This window comes from Scylla paramamosain, unplaced genomic scaffold (genome assembly GCF_035594125.1).
Source record: "Scylla paramamosain isolate STU-SP2022 unplaced genomic scaffold, ASM3559412v1 Contig69, whole genome shotgun sequence".
In the NCBI taxonomy this organism is placed as follows: domain Eukaryota; kingdom Metazoa; phylum Arthropoda; class Malacostraca; order Decapoda; family Portunidae; genus Scylla; species Scylla paramamosain.
In genome coordinates this window covers 406,712-426,453 of record NW_026973734.1, presented here as the reverse complement: position 1 = coordinate 426,453, position 19,742 = coordinate 406,712, and the positions used below count along the sequence as shown (strand labels likewise).

General features: G+C 43.0%; 1 long non-coding RNA gene across 8 annotated transcripts in view; it reads right to left on the bottom strand.

Moving 5' to 3' along the window:
• Positions 1–19,742, bottom strand: part of LOC135098588 (uncharacterized) — an 85,008-nt gene that overhangs the window by 25,978 nt on the left and 39,288 nt on the right. For all 8 annotated transcript variants that reach the window (XR_010267143.1, XR_010267144.1, XR_010267142.1 and 5 more), the window contains 2 exons: positions 15,027–15,121; positions 2,510–2,642 (listed from right to left, as the gene is read on the bottom strand). This is a non-coding gene — a long non-coding RNA (uncharacterized LOC135098588). The remainder of the gene's footprint in view (positions 1–2,509; positions 2,643–15,026; positions 15,122–19,742) is intronic.

Sequence of the window (19,742 nt, the reverse complement as noted above, 5' to 3'; positions counted from 1 at the left end):
CCTTTACAATAAACTGATCTCTTGCAGCATAACAGGATACAGTACAACACAACGCTGCACAACACAAACAAACGCAACACGTATCACAATACAAGCCTCTTACAACACAACACAAAACAACATACTGCCTTCTTACAACACAATACAACACTGTACAGTACACTTCCCTCACACAACACAACTCAACACAACACACTGCCCAAACACAACACAGCGACACAAAACAACACACGCCCTCTGACTACACACCACAACCCAACACACGCCCCCTTATAACACATGTCCATTACAACACAACACACTGCCCTACATAACAGCACACACACACACACACACACACACACACACACACACACACACACACACACACACACACACAGAAATGATCCGTGCTAATGAAGACACAGGGCAAGTCAGCATACAAGCAACAAATGAACAGCACGTCACGGGATTCAGAGCAACACGTGAGGAAGGATTTGAGCAGAATAAAAAAAACTGTTGCAATAAGTGATGAACGCGCAGCGAAGAGAAAAAAATATTGCAGGGATTAACTTGGTACTTTACCCTCGCCATTGCTGTCAACAACACGAGCAGTAACAGCAGCGACACGTGGCATTAAATAACAACTATTACAAATGAATGATAGATCAAGGTGCCGCATTGACTTGCTAAACAGATATGTACAGTGCATGATTGTGAATAAGTTTGAGTAATTGATTAATATGATTGGCTGAGTGGGTGAGACAAGTGACTCATTAAGAAACAAAACGTAGCAGCCGACGTGAATGAATGAATGAATGAATGAATAAATGAATGAATGAATAAGAAAAAGAATAAATAAATAACTAAGACAATTAAGGACTAACTTAATAGAATTTATGATGGCATCGTTACTTATAAAACAAACAAACAACAACAACAACAACGCAATATTCTAGAAACATGGATAAAAAAAAAAAAAAAACAGACCGAGAGACAGACACGCAGGCAGGCAGTCAGACAAACACAGTGGCAAGCAGACAAGCAAACAGGCAGACAAGCAAACACGTATTGACGCAAACATGCATAAGGATAACAAAAAGACGGAAAAACAGACAGAAAAACAAACAGAAAGAAGAAAAACTGGCAGAAAAAAACAAAACGAACACACACACACACACACACACACACAGTAACAAAAATAGACACAGACACAAATAGACACAGAAAAACACATAGAGAGAAACAGAGACTACCTTAACTATATAAACAGACACACACACACACACACACACACACACACACACACACACACACACACACACATTAACAAAGAAGGCTAACAGGACACTCAGAAATAAATAAGAATACTGCAAATTGCAACGTAAGTTTGGGGCAAAATTGGTCAGTTTTAGGCAGCAAGACTTGTGGTGGTGTGATAAAAAATGGACTTTCATAGCCTCTCTCTCTCTCTCTCTCTCTCTCTCTCTCTCTCTCTCTCTCTCTCTCTCTCTCTCTCTCTCTCTCTCTCTCTCTCTCTCTGGTTATGTTTGTTAGTACTGGGAAAGTGATAGTCTCTCTCTCTCTCTCTCTCTCTCTCTCTCTCTCTCTCTCTCTCTCTCTCTCTCTCTCTCTCTCTCTCTCTCTCTATATATATATATATATATATATATATCTATCTATCTATCTATCTATCTATCTATCTTTTTATCTATCTCTATTTCTGTCTATCTCTATCTATCTAGCTATCTATCTACCTATCTATCCATCTATCTATCAATTAACCTCACACAAGTGCATTATTATTACTTTCCAGCTCGCCAGCACAGTACGTGTCTCTACATTCCCAGCATGTTGTGAAAGGCCACTAAAGGGGAAGGGGCGAGGTGGTAGCAACGCCTTTTCTCTGTGCTTATTCCCGTAGTGAGGAAAGTAGAGACAGACGAGGGGTGATTTTACAGAGTCCTCGCTGAACCCTGATGGATGAGCCTGGTCTTGTCAATACCTACTTGGTTTGATAGGAATGACTGGGTTAGGTTAGATTAGTGTTGTTGTTGTTGTTGTTAATGGTGGGATTGTGGTGTTTTTACTGGGCTGGTTGTTGCAGTTGTGGTAGTGGCAATGGTGGTGAGTAGTAGTAGTAGTAGTAGTAGTAGTAGTAGCAGCAGTATTAGTAGTAGCAGCAGTAGTAGTCGCACCACCACCACCACCACCACCACCACCACCACCGGTAACAGCAGAAGTAGCAGTAAAAGTCAGATCATATCAGGTTAACTTGTACCAATATTAAGTTGAGTCCCACGAGACCAAGGTGGGAGAACAATATATGGTAAAGCGCAGTACAAGAAAGTCAATATTGTAAGGCACAGTACAGGGGGGGCAGTGTATCGTGAGGCGCATTACTAAGGCCAGTATATTGTGAGGCACATTACTAAGAGGAGCTGTGTATTATAAGGCACAGTACAAGAAAGGCAGTATATTGTAAGGCACAGTAGAGGGAGGGCAGTGAGAGGCGAGGCGTAGTACTCACTGACGAGCGGTGTCTTCTCAGTGGGCGGCAGGGACTCTGATGGTCATGAGGAAGACAGTCATGGAGAGCAGCGTCGAGATGCCCAGAGTCACCTTCTACCCGGATTCGCTCGGCACGTAGAACACCAAAAGGGCTGCAGAGAACAGAGGGAAGGTACATGTAGGTCAAGAGTGAAACTGATGGAGATGTTTAAGTGGCATAAGGGAGATGGCAACCAGAGGAAAGGTGTATATAGGTTAAAAGTGGTGATGATGGAGGTGTTCAAGTGGCATAAGGGATATAACAAGGTGACAAACAAAATATTCAGGGTTAGTAATCAGGAGATGTAGGTTTTTTACAGGGACTGCCACTTGTAGGCCTCATCACTTCATGCACCAACCCATATTTTGTCGCGTTATGTTCCTGTGGTTCTGATGGAGGTGTGCAAGTGGCATAGGGGAGACAACACGGTGATGTAGACAAGATTCTATATGGTCAATAATCAGGATGCGGCTAGAAGATGCTATAATTTTCTCAAGGAGTGACGAGGCTGGACCAAATCATGAAGAAATACATCAGCAGGAGACATTTCCTCGTCTGTTTGAGAACTATTCCTAACTACCTAACTAAGAAATCAACAAATTCTAACAAGCTAATTGAGAAATTAACTAACTCTAACAAGCTAAGAAATCAATTAATTCCAACGAGATAAACTAATTCTAACAAGCTAATTAAGAACTCCAGCTTACCCTAACAAACTAGCTAATAAATCAAATAATTCAAAAAAAAAAAAAAAAACTAACCAAGAAAATTAATCCAGTAATTCTATGTTTCCACGCCAGACAAGTTCCTCCCCCGTTGTTAGAGGAAGGGGAGATGGTAAGCCATCCAGCACGCCCCTCTGGCTCAGGGCGTCTTGGCAATACTGGCGGGGTGCAAGGTCACAACTCCTTGGCTTACGTCCAAATTGTCTTCACCAAGCCGGAGATTCGAACCCCGGACCCTAGTATTGTGTGTCGGGCGCGCTAACCACTGCACCACCAATCCTCTTAGGCCTCTAAATCTTTGACTGCTAATAACAAAGTAACGTTGGTGGGCAATTCTACTAAGCGAAAATTAAACCGAGTACAGTATAATGTTTTACTATTTGTGTTGCAGATAACGAGTGTCACAAACATACTGCTCCGGGGAAGTAATCAGAACAGGGAGAGAAATAATGGATTTAAGCTTGATAAAGTTTGGTTTTTGAAAGAGATAGGCAGAAATGAATTCTCAAGGACAGTAATCAGTAACGGATGAATGGAATATAACATGAGTGACAAACAAAATCCTTAGGGTCAATAATTAGGACAGGAAGAGAAATAGTGGGTTCAAGCTTCATGCAGGTACATTTGAAAGAGATAAAAAGGCACTGGATCTCAACAACAATGGTGGATGACTGTAATGGACTCAGTAATCAGGTTGTTAAGGTTGAAAGAAAACCACACAAATTTATGGATGAGGGTGACAGGTGGATGCAGGTAAGAATGTTTTATACAGAGACTGCCACAAGTAAAACTGATGATTTCTTGCAGCTTCTCTTATTTCCTTATGTTGGTAAGTGGTCTTTCCTTGAGTGTTGGCTTTGCACGTTATACACAGGCACGCTTAAGTAAACACTAAAACTCCATCGCCTCTGTTGAATCTTTTTTTTTTTTTTAAGTTAATGCAAAGTTGTACACGAGTATTTTACTGAACTTTAAAGAAACCACAGCAATCCTCCTTCATGAACATAATAACATAGGGATTAATAATAAAAACAGGTAGACAAAAAAAATAAAGAAATGAAAGAAACGTAAAATAAGACAAAAATAAATACAAGAAAACAATCAGTAATACAAAAGAATAACAAAAAATCAACACAATAAAAGGAAAATAGAACACAGAAGACAATTAAGAAAAAAAAATAGCACAAACTACAAACAAATATATAAACCACACGGAAAAAAAAAAAAAAAAGCAATACAAGGGAATACGCAAGGAACGCAGAGGAAGAGTGCAAGGGAAAGACTGCCAGCGAGGAACACTTTGTCCTTAAAGAGGCAATTTGTGGACACCGCAGGAACCACACCATCTCATGTACACGTCATGGAAGCCAGGCAGGAGGAGGAGGAGGAGGAGGAGGAGGAGGAGGAGGAGGAGGAGAGGGGGAACTTGTACGTAGAAGAGATCAGGAAACGATGAGAAACGAGGTCATTGAGCACAAGGAGGAGGAGGAGGAGGAGGAGGAGGGTTGCGTAGGATGATGGGAAACCCCAGAGGTGAATGAGAAAGAGGAGGAGGAGGAGGAGGAGAAAGAGGAGAACACAACAAGTAAAAAACAAAAGGACTAAAAAGTTAACACTTTTCTAAAATCTCTCTCTCTCTCTCTCTCTCTCTCTCTCTCTCTCTCTCTCTCTCTCTCTCTCTCTCTCTCTCTCTCTCTCTCTCTCTCTCTCTCTATCTATCTATCTATCTATCTCCCTCTCTCTCTATCTCTTTCTCTCTCTCTGGAAATAAGCCAGAGCATGAAGTGTGTGTGTGTGTGTGTGTGTGTGTGTGTGTGTGTGTGTGTGTGTGTGTGTGTGTGTGTGTGTGTGTGTGTGTGTGTGCGCGTGTGTGTGTGTGTGTGTGTGTGAGTATGTGTGTGTGTGTGTGTGTGTGCGTGTGTGGTGGGAGAAGCTGTTTACATGTGTCAACTTTATGATTATGCATTAAAGTTCTCTCTCTCTCTCTCTCTCTCTCTCTCTCTCTCTCTCTCTCTCTCTCTCTCTCTCTCTCTCTCTCTCTCTCTCTCTCTCACCAGTTTCTTCTTCTCTTCTCTTCCATCTCTCCCCTCCTCCTTCCTTCCTTCCTTCCTTCCTTCCTTCCTTCCTTCCTTCCTTCCTTTATTCCTTCCTTCCTTCTTTCCCTAGTTGTCTCATTCCTTTCCTTCATTCCATTCCTTGCTTCCCCTTTTCTTCCCTCCTCCAACTTCTCTTCCTTCCTTCCTTCCTCCTTCCCTCCTCCCCCACACCACTTCCCTTATTCCTTCCTACCTTCCTTCACTCCATTCCTCTCTCTCTCTCTTTCTTTCCTTATTGAATTATGTAGATGAAGGAGGGAGTAAGAGAGGGAGAGAGGGAGGAAAGGAGAGAGAAAAGAAGGGATAAATATATGGTTAGGGCAAAGAAAAGAGGGAGAAAAAGAAAGAAAGAAAGACAGACAGAAAGGAACAACGAGAAAAAAAAGCTGGAAAGAAAGAGACAGAAAGAAAAGAAAAGAATGGTATGGAAGGAAGAGAGAGAGAGAGAGAGAGAGAGAGAGAGAGAGAGAGAGAGAGAGAGAGAGAGAGAGAGAGAGAGAGAGAGAGAGGCACCAAACCCTTACACCCACCCAGCCACCCATCCACACACACACACACACACACACACACACACACACACACACAGACACACACACACACACACACAGACACACACACACACATACACCAAGATATACAAACAGAAGAAGCTATACAATGAATCAACTAATAAAACAGGTAAGGGAGGCCACCTGAGTCTGGCTCGAGTAATTAATTAGGCCGCAGGTACAAATGAAGAAGCGAGCAATAGGAAGAGACAAATAAGTAATACATAGAGTCTACCTGTGGAAGTTAATACAAAGAGATAGTGATGCCGTCAAAAAAGTATTTCTGTTATCTAAACTTTGCCTGGTTTCATTTTCTCTCCCCCTGAGCTACTAACCCACTGAATGGCTCCAATTTGACCTCTTGACTGTTAATGACAAAGGTTTCACTTCACTTGGGTTACCTTAGATAAATAACACACAGAGCCGAAATAGAACAGCAGGCCCCGGGAGGTTCCAAGCACCTCATTGTTTACGTCTTTTGAAATTATTCTCTCAGATTGCTACACATTTCCATTCGTTCGTGGCGGTGACAAGTAGATCAAAGGGTCTAGTGTAAGCGCAGTGTGTGATTTCAAAGCGCGAAGTGACATCAACAGGAGTGATCGAGTCTCAAATATTTTAGTGGCCCAGTCAGAATCGTAAAGGGCAGTGTGTGTTTCTGAACATGTGGTGCTGAGATCAATTTTAGGGGGTACTGAAAAATGCTGCGTATATTGTAAGGCGGTACAATGTAAACGCTCCTTGCAAGGCACACCAAACTATCGGGAGTGGACTTTTATATTTGATGAAGTTAACTTTATTTTCAACTGTTAATACAACTGTAGTTAATACAACCAAATATTAGAATTAACGGGCGCGGGAGTGTCCAGGCTAGACGCAAGGGGTGCTGAGGTCGCAAAAAAGGGTTAAGAAATGTTAGTCTATGGAGAGATGAAGTAGTAAGTGTCACATTGTCATTGGCAGTAAAGTGTTAACAAAGGTACATGAAAAGAAAATCTGAACTTCGTTTCACTACAAATGAGAATAAAGAATACTTGTAGCCATCCTGTCCTCGCCTGATATATAACACAAGCACAGAGAAGGAGGGACAGAAACAGATAAACAGAGAAGAGGAATAAAAATGTTAAAAGAAGAGGAAACAAAAAGAAAAAAGAAGGAAAAAATGAGGATAGAAGAAGGAAAAAAAAAAACACTTGTTGGTACATAGATAACAAAAGAAAGTTTATACAAAAGAGGATCATTAATTATGTTACTGGAGAAAGAAAAATAAAGGAAAAAGAAGCTTGAAAGGAAAAAAAAACAAAGTAGATGCATAAATAAAGAAAGGAAGTTATTACACAAAAGAGAATTACAAATTGTGTTGTTAGACAAGAAGAAAATAAACAAAAATAAATAAAAATGTAGAAAAATGAGTTAGCATGAGAGAGAGAGAAAAAAAAAAAGGTTGATGCATAGACATAAGAAAGGGAAGTTATTACATAAAGGAGGATGATTGACTTTTGTTCCTGTCTACACTACAGAGTCAGGAATGATTGTTTTGTCCCCACCGAGAAGTTAATGTACACAGGAAGGACTGGTAAATATTAAAGGCAAACAGATAAACATGATGACTAGATAATAATGATGCAAAACAAAGAGATTACTTTTCAACAACAATCTGAGGAATTAATGTCCACAGGCAGAGCAGGTAAATGTCAAACGTAAACAGATAAACACCAAAACAAAATAATAACACAAAAATAAGATGATTACTATTTCAGCAAAATTACAAAATGAGAACAAGTCATGATCACTTTCTCGTCTAAACAATTAGTACACACAGGTACGGCACGATACATCAAAGGTAAATATTTACACACAACAACTAATTAATAATAATAATGGTAATAATAATAATAATAATAATAATAATAATAATAATAATAATAATAATAATAATAATAATAATAATAATAATAATAATAATAATAATAATAATAATAATAATAATAATAATAATAATAATAATAATAATAATAACAATAATAATAATGATAATAATAATAATAACAACTACAACAACAAAAACAACAACCAACAACAACAACAACAACAACAACAACAAGGTGATTACTTTTCTAGCAACACTACCAAGAGCGAGAGAGACAAGAAGAATCAGTCTCACCTGTGCAATTAACATGCAAAGGTAAATAAGAGATAAACACTAAGGGTAGATACAACACCTGAACTAAATAATATTACAAGAACAAGGTAATTAATAATTTCCATCGCCACAAAAGGAGAACCAAGACTAATAACTTTCTCACCTAAGGAGTGAACACACACAGGTAAGGCAGGTGAGATGAAAGGTAAACACACAAATAACTTAGTAACAATCATACAGAAGGAACATTACTTACTGAAATACAAAATTGAGACAGTAAAGAGTAATATCCTTGTTCTCACCTGTACTATTAATAAACACAGGTAGAAGAGAAGAGGACAGGTTCAATGAAAGGTAAATACATAAAGAAAAGAAAAAATGTTATAGGAAAGAGGATTATTGTCTTTTGGAAATGCACAACAAGGAGAGCAAGGAATAATAATCACTTTCTCACCTCAAATATTAATAGCCACAGGTAAGACAGATGGAATTAAAGGTAATTATATAAACAAAAAAGCAGGAAATATTACAAGAATAGAGGATTATTATTTCCTAACAATTCAATAAAAAGTAATGGATAATAACTCTCCTCTCACCTTAGCTATTAATAAACACAGATGAAGGACAACATGACAGGTGGAACTAAAGGTATGGTTACTTAAAAAATAAAAAAAAAAAAAGAGGACAAAAATGTTACGCGAAAGAAGATTTCTGTCTTTTTAATCTACATGGAAAAAGAGAACAAGGAATAATCACCTTGTCACTTGAAATATTAATAGCCACAGGTAAGACAGGCAGGATTAAAGGTAAATACAAAAAAAAAAAAAAAATACCAAAAATATTATACGAAAAGAGTATTATTATTTTAACTACTCATAAAAAATAAAGAAAAAATAACTTTCTTCTCACTAACAACACTCACAGGTAGGACAGGTAAAGTAACTCCCAAAACTATCTTTAAAAAAATAAAAGGTTTACATTCTGACACAATGGACGATACTATTTGGCACGTTTGGTGATTACGGTGACAACAGTTATTGTTATCATCAATACCATTACTGGTGAAAGCTTTGCATGACAGCGAGGGATGGTCCTGCTTGTCTCCGAAGCTTCCGACGAGAGAGCAGACAAAGCCAATTAGATATTACCATTACGTAATGAAGGTGAGCCCTATGAATAATTATGGAGATATCTTATTAAGTAAAGTGGACAGAAATGAAGGCTGATGCTATGACTCCTTTTATTTATTTATTTATTTTTATTTTTTTTCGCGGGAATGGAAAAAAAAAATAAAAAAAGTTGCTTCATTTATTGTATTGCCGCACTCCTACGTGAGTTGATTGAATTAATATTGCTTTTGAAAAAAAATAAGTAATCATAATAGAATACTGTGAGACCCTCGGATATACGACAGGAAAACAATGAGGGACAAGATTACTGCCATTCATCTCCTTCTCTTGTGCGTATCGTTCCTTCTGCACTCAGCTAAATACTCTCTCTCTCTCTCTCTCTCTCTCTCTCTCTCTCTCTCTCTCTCTCTCTCTCTCTCTCTCTCTCTCTCTCTCTCTCTCTCTTACACAATCCCTGTGGCCACGTCCGTAATCACACCTTCCCTTTCGTGCAAAATACTTCCCCCGCCTCGCCAGGCTTGAATGAAGGCGCGCGCACACACACACACACACACACACACACACACACACACACACACACACACACACACACACACACACACACACACACACACACACACACACACACACATTTAATACACTGCAGCCTATCACGTCACTGCTTCTCCCTTATTTCCCTCCCTACCTCGACTGTCCCATCCACATCCTTATCATCGTCTATCACTGCTACTACTACGACTACCTCTACTACTACTACTACTACTACTACTACTACTACTACTAAAAGTGCTGCTGCTACTACTACTACTATTACTGCTTTACTTATATAGAAGATATGTTTGCAGAAAAAATGGATGAGAAATAGCAGAGTAAAAATTGCATGCTGTTGCCTTGACACTAGCGAGCCTTCCCTCTCCCCTCTCCTCAGGGACACACACACACACACACACACACACACACACACACACACACACACACACACACCACCCTTCCACCATGCTCATCGCTACACCCTCAGCACCTCAGCCGTCACACCTACACGTTCATCCTATTACTACTACTACTACTACTACTACTACTACTACTACTACTACTAGCACTACTACTGCACACTTTCCTCAGACCTCAGCCAGCCCTTCCCCTCTGTGAGCCAGACACAAGTGGTGCAGTGTGCGTGATGGGGCCTCGCAACTTTACAACAATTCCTCTCGTGGTGACCTTGAGCGAGAAGGGTTTCGAGGGTGTAGGTAATGATGAGAGAGAGAGAGAGAGAGAGAGAGAGAGAGAGAGAGAGAGAGAGAGAGAGAGAGAGAGAGAGAGAGAGAGAGAGAGAGAGAGAGAGAGAGAGAGAGAGAGAGAGAGAATAAACAAAACAGACAAGGAAGATTTAACAGGATTACAGCCAGTGACCGGGATACACACGCATCATCAGAACAAGAAGGTGTTGCTCTAATAAGTGCAGGAAGGGTCCTAGGAAAGTCTGAGGGGAAGGGAGAAAGAAAGGTTACATTATCACGAAGAAAAAAGATGTTTCTCTTATTTTGTTGTGGTTCCAGGAGGGAGTGAGAACAAAGAAAGACACAAAGTCTGAGAAAACTACGCCTGATGAGAGAGTAAGGCGCCGTGAAGGTCGGAGACGCCAAATAATCGCAAGGCAAGGCTGCCACAAACACGTCAGTGACACGTCAGCCTGTCGCCCACCACGCCCTCACTGAGGCTAACGAGCCACTCAGGAGCTGCTGCAGGAGACGGACAGGCACCGGTGTGTTATATACCTGGGATTGGGGCGACTGTAATGACGTGAGGCGAGGCGAGAACAGGGCGCTAATACCCGTCTTCCCGCCCGCCTCCCTTCCTTCCTGTGTGCATGACTGACTGACTCACTGAGCGCAAGGGCATGCCAACACTTGCACGGCTACACGAACCAAGTCACTAAGTCAGGAGGTCACCAACTTGATAATGAGTCACGGTGGTGAAGGGGAAGCACCCCCGCCTCTTCCGTCCCCCCTCCTCCCTGCCCCCTCCTTCCTCCTGGACACTGACTCACACATAACACACGGCCAGAGTTGTGAGGTATGATTCAAAGCCTTGCCATGCCGCTGTGTTGTTAGAGTTAGGCTGAGTTATGGTGGCACAGGCGGCGCGCCATGCTGGAAAAAAATATGACCCGAGGGCGACCAGAGGTGGAAAAACGTGGGAGAGAGGGAGGGAGGGAGGAATGAAAGGACGCACATTCATAATGGTGTCTTTTTTCAGACCCTCAACTCGATCTTACTCGTTCTTGCATTGCGCCTGACCAAGGTTCTATTTAAAATCTGTGGTCCGTAGAATCATCTACATGTGTGCCTGTGTGTGTGTGTGTGTGTGTGTGTGTGTGTGTGTGTGTGTGTGTGTGTGTGTGTGTGTGTGTGTGTTGTATTTAGAGACGATGCCTTCCCTTCCCTTCCTTCTCTATAGAGGATGCAAGACTGTACCTGTGTTTGTGTTCGCGAAGTTCACGTATGTGAACATATATGTGGCACAGTATAGCATACTATACACTCCATCACTCATTATTGTGTCATGTGCTGCAAACAACAAAACAAGTAGTCTATTATTACCTCTATCATGTGCAAAATGGCGGCTCAAATAGGAACAAGTCAGGGTGTAAACATTTGCGCTACTTGTGTCATTCTTTATTCAGGTCTGTATAAAAGCTTCGGCTTGATGGACCTGGCCTTACGTATTGAACTGTGTATGAAATGCAGAAATGCATTAATGTTACAAAAGGCAAACAAAATATATCAATCAGTCAATATTACTCAACCTCTCTCTCTCTCTCTCTCTCTCTCTCTCTCTCTCTCTCTCTCTCTCTCTCTCTCTCTCTCTCTCTCTCTCTCTCTCTCTCTCAGGCGGTCTGTTCACCACCATCCTACTTTTCGCCACTCAGCCAAAACTGAACCAAGGTATATTTTTAATTTCATGAGAACTAGGATGGGAGGAAAAAGCAGTCGACTGTCAGTGGAGGCACGGCTGAGCCTCCTGGGCGAGTGTGGCGTGGACGCCGTGAGGCTGTCCCGCCCCCGCTCAGGGGGCTGCTGTGGGAGGGGGAGGCGCTCTCTGGCCTCCTTTACCTTCCGGCAAGGGGCCGAGGGGGGGGCGAAGCCCCTCGTGTCGGATCAGGCGGCCAGCCTGAATATGGACAAGCTGGCCGCCTTGGACCAGGAGACACCCATCAGGGTGCAGTGCCTGGCAGGAGGCGCAACAGTCTTCTGTCAGGACCTGCCCCTGAGGGACCTCCTGGCCGGACTGAAGTACACTACGGCGGGGCGTCACGCCGTTTTGTACTTCAGCCTGGCCGGAGGTCTGGGTGTCCACGGGGGGCAGGGGCAGGGCTGCCCCGTGCTCTTTTGCAACAGCAAGAGAGTGGGCAGCCGCCCCAAGCCCCCCCAGGAGGACCAGGCTGTCCGCGTCCCAGAGGCGGGGCAGGAGGCCGGCCCCGCCCCAGAGGCTGGCCAGGTGGTGGTGGCCAGCCCGGGGCACGAGGCCGGCCACGCCCCTGAGGCTGGCCAGGTGGTGGCGGCCAGCCCAGGGCACGAAGCCTGCCCCGCCCCAGAGGCTGGCCAGGTGGTGGCGGCCAGCCTGGGACACGAGGTCGGCCCCTCCCCTGAGGCTGGCCAGGTGGTGGCGGCCAGCCCAGGGAAGGAGGCCGGACCCGCCCCTGAGGCTGGCCAGGTGGTGGCGGCCAGCCCGGGGAAGGATGGCCTGGGCCTGTGGGTCTCGGCCCCCAGCCCGGAGGAGGGGCAAAAGGAGGCCAGGAGCGCCACGACCCCCGCGGAGGACGAGGGAGCGGGGCTCGTCCTCCGAGGAGTGGGGAAGGGAGTGGTGGCCCCTTCCCCACCACCACAGCGCCAACTCCCCCAGCCAGGGAAGGCTCGCCAGGGGAGGGGCAGGGCTGGAAGCAGGTTGTCCTACGGCCTGTGGGACAACCTGCTCGCCATTGCACAGACCCTGTCCCTCACCCTGGTGGTGTACTCCGCCCTGCTGGACTACTTCCCTGACTGAGGGGGGCAGCCGGCCCCACAGGGCAGTCGGCTGCCCGGGGAGGGGGGAGGGGGGAGGGGGGAGGGGATAGGTTAGGTGGGAGGGGGGAGGGGGGAGGGGGGAGGGGATAGGTTAGGTGGGAGGGGGGAGGGGGGAGGGAAGACAGCCTGGAGGGGGGAGGGAGTGCTGTCTTGGGAGGGGGGAGGGGGGAAAGGGGTAGGTTAGGATAGGTTAAGTTAGGTTAGGTTAGGTTAGGGTAGGTTAGGTTAGGGTAGGTTAGGTTAGGTTAGGTTAGGTTAGGGTAGGTTAGGTTAGGTTAGGTTAGGGTAGGTTAGGTTAGGTTAGGTTAGGTTAGGTTAGGTTAGGTTAGGTTAGGGTAGGTTAGGTTAGGTTAGGTTAGGTTAGGTTAGATTAAGCTATCAGGACAAGTAAATAACAACACCGCCGTGTGCGGCGGCCATCATGTGAGCAATGCACGTATTTTCGTGACCACCTGCTGCCTTGGCAGAGACAGAGCGAGAGAGAGGGAATCACGTTTTTTGCATGGCCAGTTTTCCTTTAATTCTTCTTCGCATAATTTATTATTCGCATATTTATTACCAAATTACTCGAGAATGAGCCTTATTGGAAGCTAAGGGAAAATAAACTGTATGATCATGTATGGGAACATTAATATAGTTACTTGAAAATGTACCTTATGGAAAGTATAGGAAAATTAACCGTATGATCGAAGTACGGGAAAATAAATATAGCTACCCAAAAAACAACCTTATTGAAAGTTATGAGAGAGAGAGAGAGAGAGAGAGAGAGAGAGAGAGAGAGAGAGAGAGAGAGAGAGAGAGACCTGCGCTTGGTGGCCACCGATGACGACCAACATCACCCAGCACCAGTAACGTCACTGGAGCACCGCCGGGACGTGTCGGCACAAAACTCAGGTGCAGAGGGTCCCTCACCTTGACCCCCTGAGGCTGCTGCCACACACAGTGCAGAGGTGCACCAGAGCTGCAGCCAGTAGCGACGAGCTAGTGAAGGTGCCTCGATCTCGCTCTAGCCAACACCAGCGCAACTACACAGCCAGGACTTCCCGGCTGTGGAACATGTTCACGGCGGCCACGCCCCAAGTGCAGGACATGTCCACGCACCAGGTGAAGCTGGCAGCCCACAGCTGGCGTAGCACGCACCTGTCGCCACTGGCGCTTTAAATTTTTACTGTATTATTGTATTAGTATTATTATCTTTATGTTAAGTATGTATAGTATGTATACTATCATAGGCTTTTTAAACAATTCCATACTCAACGTGCAATTTTAAGCCTTTCTGTAAGTATTTGTTTATATAAAAACAAATACTTACAGAAAGGTTTTTCTCCTTACAGTAGAAAAACCAAGCACAGGATAATCGCCGACTCCGATGCACGCCGAACAAAGGTGAATAAAGATGGCAGGCAGCATTCGCGCGTGTCGTGCGGCGTGGAGCAAGTCGGTAAGCGGGTCAAACCAGAGCAAGGAAAATAAATAAAAAGTACAAAATAAAGGCATTTGCATAAGTCGAAGGCAGCCGTGCGGAGGTGAAACACAGTGACCACGCTCGTCAAGGTGCTGTGGGAAGGTGGTGGTGCCTCCACCGGGCTCCTCAGAATGCTCATTTCGCCATTTTTCAATCCCTGAATTCAGCATCTCAAAATTCCAGCGACTACAGCAAACTTCACCAAAGTGTCAAAGTGGCATGCAGGCCAAGCAGGTAAGCAGTGATGAGGGCTGCCCACCTTGCAGCGTCACCTCGTGGCTGAAATACACAACACCAGACACTGAAAGTACTTAGTGCTACTTACATTGGACTTCACCTCTTGATGGTGATGGTGGTGGTGGTGGTGGAAGTGGAAGTGGTGGTGGTGGTGGTGGTGGTGGTGGTGGTGGCGATCGTTACCTGTGACGGTGAAAAAAAAAAAAAGTCAATTAGATGATAAAAAAGAAAATTAACAAAACAGAATTGCACACTTTGTATCATAGTCATATTTTCTCCTTCAGAACACAACAAGTCGAGGACATGCATCGTTTGTGTACGTCTGATTGTTCTTTCTTACTTTGACTTTCCTTTGTCTCACACTAACACTTTCCTAACAGACCTTTTTTTTTTCATTTACATCAACAAATAAACAATACGTACAGTAATATGAAGTGCAACAGACATTTCCCGAAGACTTACAAAAAATACACCCAACACTCTATGGTTTACGAAACACATACGAAACACTGTACACATACTTACTGAAACACCACAAACTTCCTTCGTAGGTTTGACAAATGCAGCAAACACTACACACAGGTAACTAACTGTGACAAACATTCTAGGTACACTTAATGGAATGTGGGAAAACAATATCAAAATATCATAGATGGTTATACACTGTTCTATAAAGACAAGGAAAACAGGAGAGGAGGAGGCGTCGCGTTATACGTTAGGGACACATTACAGTGTTGTATTAACAGTAGAATTAAAACTGATAGCAAAACAGAGTCGATATGGGTAGATATTAAGGAAGGATCACAGTCAGTAGTACTGGGAGTAGTGTACAGGCCACCGAACAGTACAAAGGAAATTAACATCTCACAGTCAGGTATGTGTGCTAGGAGATTTTAATTTTGGGAATATAGACTGAAGCCTGATGGTGGGTAACAAGGAAGCAGAGGAATTTCTTAAGGTATTTCAGGATGAATTTTTAAAACAGGTAGTCGTAGAACACACAAGGGGGAACAGTATTCCAGATTTAATTCTTACTAACAGGGAGGAAGCAGTCACACAGGTAGAGGTTGGAGGACAGCTAGGTAACAGTGACCATTAAGAAATTAGGTACAATTTAAAATGGGAGGAAACTTTTAGAAGCAAAAACACTAGTAAAATACCTGACTTTAGGAGAGCAGATTTTAAGGAATTAAAAAGGTACCTCCAAGGAATTGACTGGCAACGGATGCAGAGTGAGGTCAGGTCCGGGACGGAGTTGAGAGAGATAAGGCAGGATGAGAGAGGTGAGGTGAGGCGTGAGAGTGTAGGACAAGAGGAGGGAAGATGTGTCCGGAAGGGGCGGAGGAGAGAGGGAGGGGGATAGGTATGAATATGTTGGAGGGTCAGGTCATGCTGAAATGGGAGAGGTGAGGTCGAGGTGAGTAGATGAGGGAATGGAGAGGGTGGAAGGGGTCGAGATGAGGAAATTAGGTGCAGAAAATGTAGATGAGTTGTATAATATTTCGTAGATAAACTGCATACAGGTCAGTTAGCAAACATCCCGTATAGAACAATAAGATCACAGAAAATGACCCTAAATGGATGACTGCTAGGTTAAAACATTATATAGGGTGGAAGAGAAGTATATATAAGAGATTAAGGGCAGGTGAAGAAGTTTTAAGGACACAATATAATGAATTAGTTAGAACAGTCAGGAGGTTAACGAGGAAAGCTAAGGGCAATTATGAATTGAAGGTAGCCAGCCAGGCGAAGACGGACCCCAAGGAATTTTATCAGGTATACAGGACGAAGAATAAGGATACTATAGGTCCATTAAAGGCAGCAGATGGGGAGCTGGTTAGTTCTGGGGAGGAGATTAGCAAAATTGTGAATAGATATTTTTTAACTGTCTTCACCCAGGAAAACATGCAGTATATGCCAAATAGTGAACAGGTGTTTAGAGCAGATGAGAATGAGAAGCTGACAGATATTTCCATAACTAGGGAGATAGTGGAACAGGAGATAGATAGACTAAAAAAGTTCAAGACACCAGGACCTGATGAAATATATCCCAGAGTACTTAAGGAATGCAAAGAGGTTATTAGTGAGCCGTTAGTTTCTGTCTTTAGGAAATCACCTGAGTCAGATGAGGTACCAGTAATGTGGAGGCAGGCTAATGTAGTACCTATCTTTAAAAAAGGAGATAAAACTTTAGACCTGTCAGCTTAACTTCAGTTGTGGGTAAATTATTGGAGTCAATAATAGCGAGGAACATTAGGGAACATTTAGACAATTAGAATCTTTGCATAACTTGATAAATCAGTCACAGCATGGCTTCACAAAGGGAAAGTCTTGCCTGACAAACTTGTTAAGTTTTTACAGAAGAGTGTACGAAGCAGTAGATAATGGTGATAGTTATGACATCTTATATCTGGACTTTAGTAAAGCATTTGACAGGGTACCCCATCAAAGGCTCCTGAGAAAGGTTAGGGTACATGGGATAGATGGGAAGGTGTTAGGCTGGATAGGGTCATGGCTTGGTAACAGGCGACAGAGAGTTGTAATAAACGGCTCGAAATCCGAATGGGGTCATGTAATTAGTGGGGTGCCACAGGGATCAGTATTAGGGCCATTGTTATTTCTAATATATATCAATGACTTAGATAGTGGAATTAGTAGTGATGTTAGTAAATTTGCGGATGACACAAAGATAGGTAGATTAATTAGGTCAGAATCGGATGCATCGCACTGCAGGCAGATTTAGATAGGATGAATGAATGGACGGATAGATGGCAAATGCAATTAAATATCAATAAATGCAAAGAACTTAGCGTAGGTAGAGGAAACCCACACAATAGGTACACATTAAACAACCAAACTCTGGTAGGTACGGGGTACGAGAAAGATTTAGGAGTTATAGTTAGCTCTGAACTCCGTCTAGGAAAACAATGCATAGAAGCCAGAAACAAGGCAAATAGGGTACTAGGATTCATTTTTAGGAGTGTTAAAAGTAGAAGGCCGGAAGTAATATTAAAGTTATACTTGGCGCTGGTCAGACCACATCTAGACTACGCTGTGCAGTTCTGGTCCCCACATTACAGGAAAGATATAGGTCTATTAGAATCAGTACAGAGGAGAATGACTTAAAGGATACAGGGGATGAGGAGTATTCCTTACGAAGCGAGGTTGAAGCGGTTAAATTTACATTCTCTAGAGAGACGTAGGTTAAGAGGGGACTTGATAGAAGTGTTTAAGTGGTATAAGGGTTATAACAAGGGAGATGTAAGCAAAATTCTTAGGATCAGCATCCAGGGAACAAGAAATAACGGGTTCAAGCTTAAAAAATTTAGGTTTAGGAAGGAGATAGGAAAAAATTGGTTCTCAAATAGAGTGGTAGATGAGTGGAACGGACTCAGTAATCATGTTGTTAGTGCTAGGACATTAGAGAGATTTAAGAGAAAATTAGACAGGTTTATGGATGGGGATAACAGATGGAAATAGGTAGGTATATTTCATACAGGGACTGCCACGTGTAAGCATGGTCGCTTCTTGCAGCTTCCCTTATTTCTTATGTTCTTATGTTCTTAATTTTCTTCTTTTCTGTTGCTATATATATATATATATATATATATATATATATATATATATATATATATATATATATATATATATATATATATATATATATATATATATATATATATATATATATAGGTATTTTGCTGATTTTCCTTGGAATGACTACTGCTTCCGTGTCAGAGACCCGTCTTTGTGTGCTGAGCGCATAACAGAGGTGATAGTGTCTGGCATGGAGGCGTACATTCCTCACTCTTTTTCTCGTCCTAAACCTTCTAAACCTTGGTTTAACACAGCTTGTTCTCGTGCTATACATGATAGAGAGGTGGCCCACAAAAGGTACTTAAGCCTTCCATCACCAGAATCTCATGCTCTTTATATTTCTGCCCGGAACCATGCCAAGTCTGTTCTCCAACTAGCCAAAAACTCCTTCATTAACAGAAAATGTCAAAACCTTTCAAGATCTAACTCCCCTTGTGATTTCTGGCATCTAGCCAAAAATATCTCCAATAACTTTGCTTCTTCTTCTTTCCCTCCTCTATTTCAACCAGATGGCACCACTGCTATCACATCTATTTCTAAAGCTGAACTCTTTGCTCAAACCTTTGCTAAAAACTCTACCTTGGACGATTCTGGGCTTGTTCCTCCCTCTCCTCCACCCTCTGACTACTTCATGCCATCTATTAAAATTCTTCGTAATGATGTTTTCCACGCCCTCGCTGGCCTAAACCCTCGGAAGGCTTATGGACCTGATGGGGTCCCTCCTATTGTTCTCCGAAACTGTGCCTCCGTGCTTGCACCTTGCCTAGTCAAACTCTTTCAGCTCTGTCTGTCAACATCTACCTTTCCTTCTTGCTGGAAGTTTGCCTACATTCAACCTGTTCCTAAAAAGGGTGACCGTTCTAATCCCTCAAACTACCGTCCTATTGCTTTAATTTCCTGCCTATCTAAAGTTTTTGAATCAATCCTCAACAGGAAGATTCTTAAACATCTATCACTTCACAACCTTCTATCTGATCGCCAGTATGGGTTCCGTCAAGGCCGCTCAACTGGTGATCTTCTGGCTTTCCTTACTGAGTCTTGGTCATCCTCTTTTAGAGATTTTGGTGAAACTTTTGCTGTTGCCTTGGACATATCAAAAGCTTTTGATAGAGTCTGGCACAAAGCTTTGATTTCCAAACTACCCTCCTACGGTTTCTATCCTTCTCTCTGTAACTTCATCTCAAGTTTCCTTTCTGACCGTTCTATT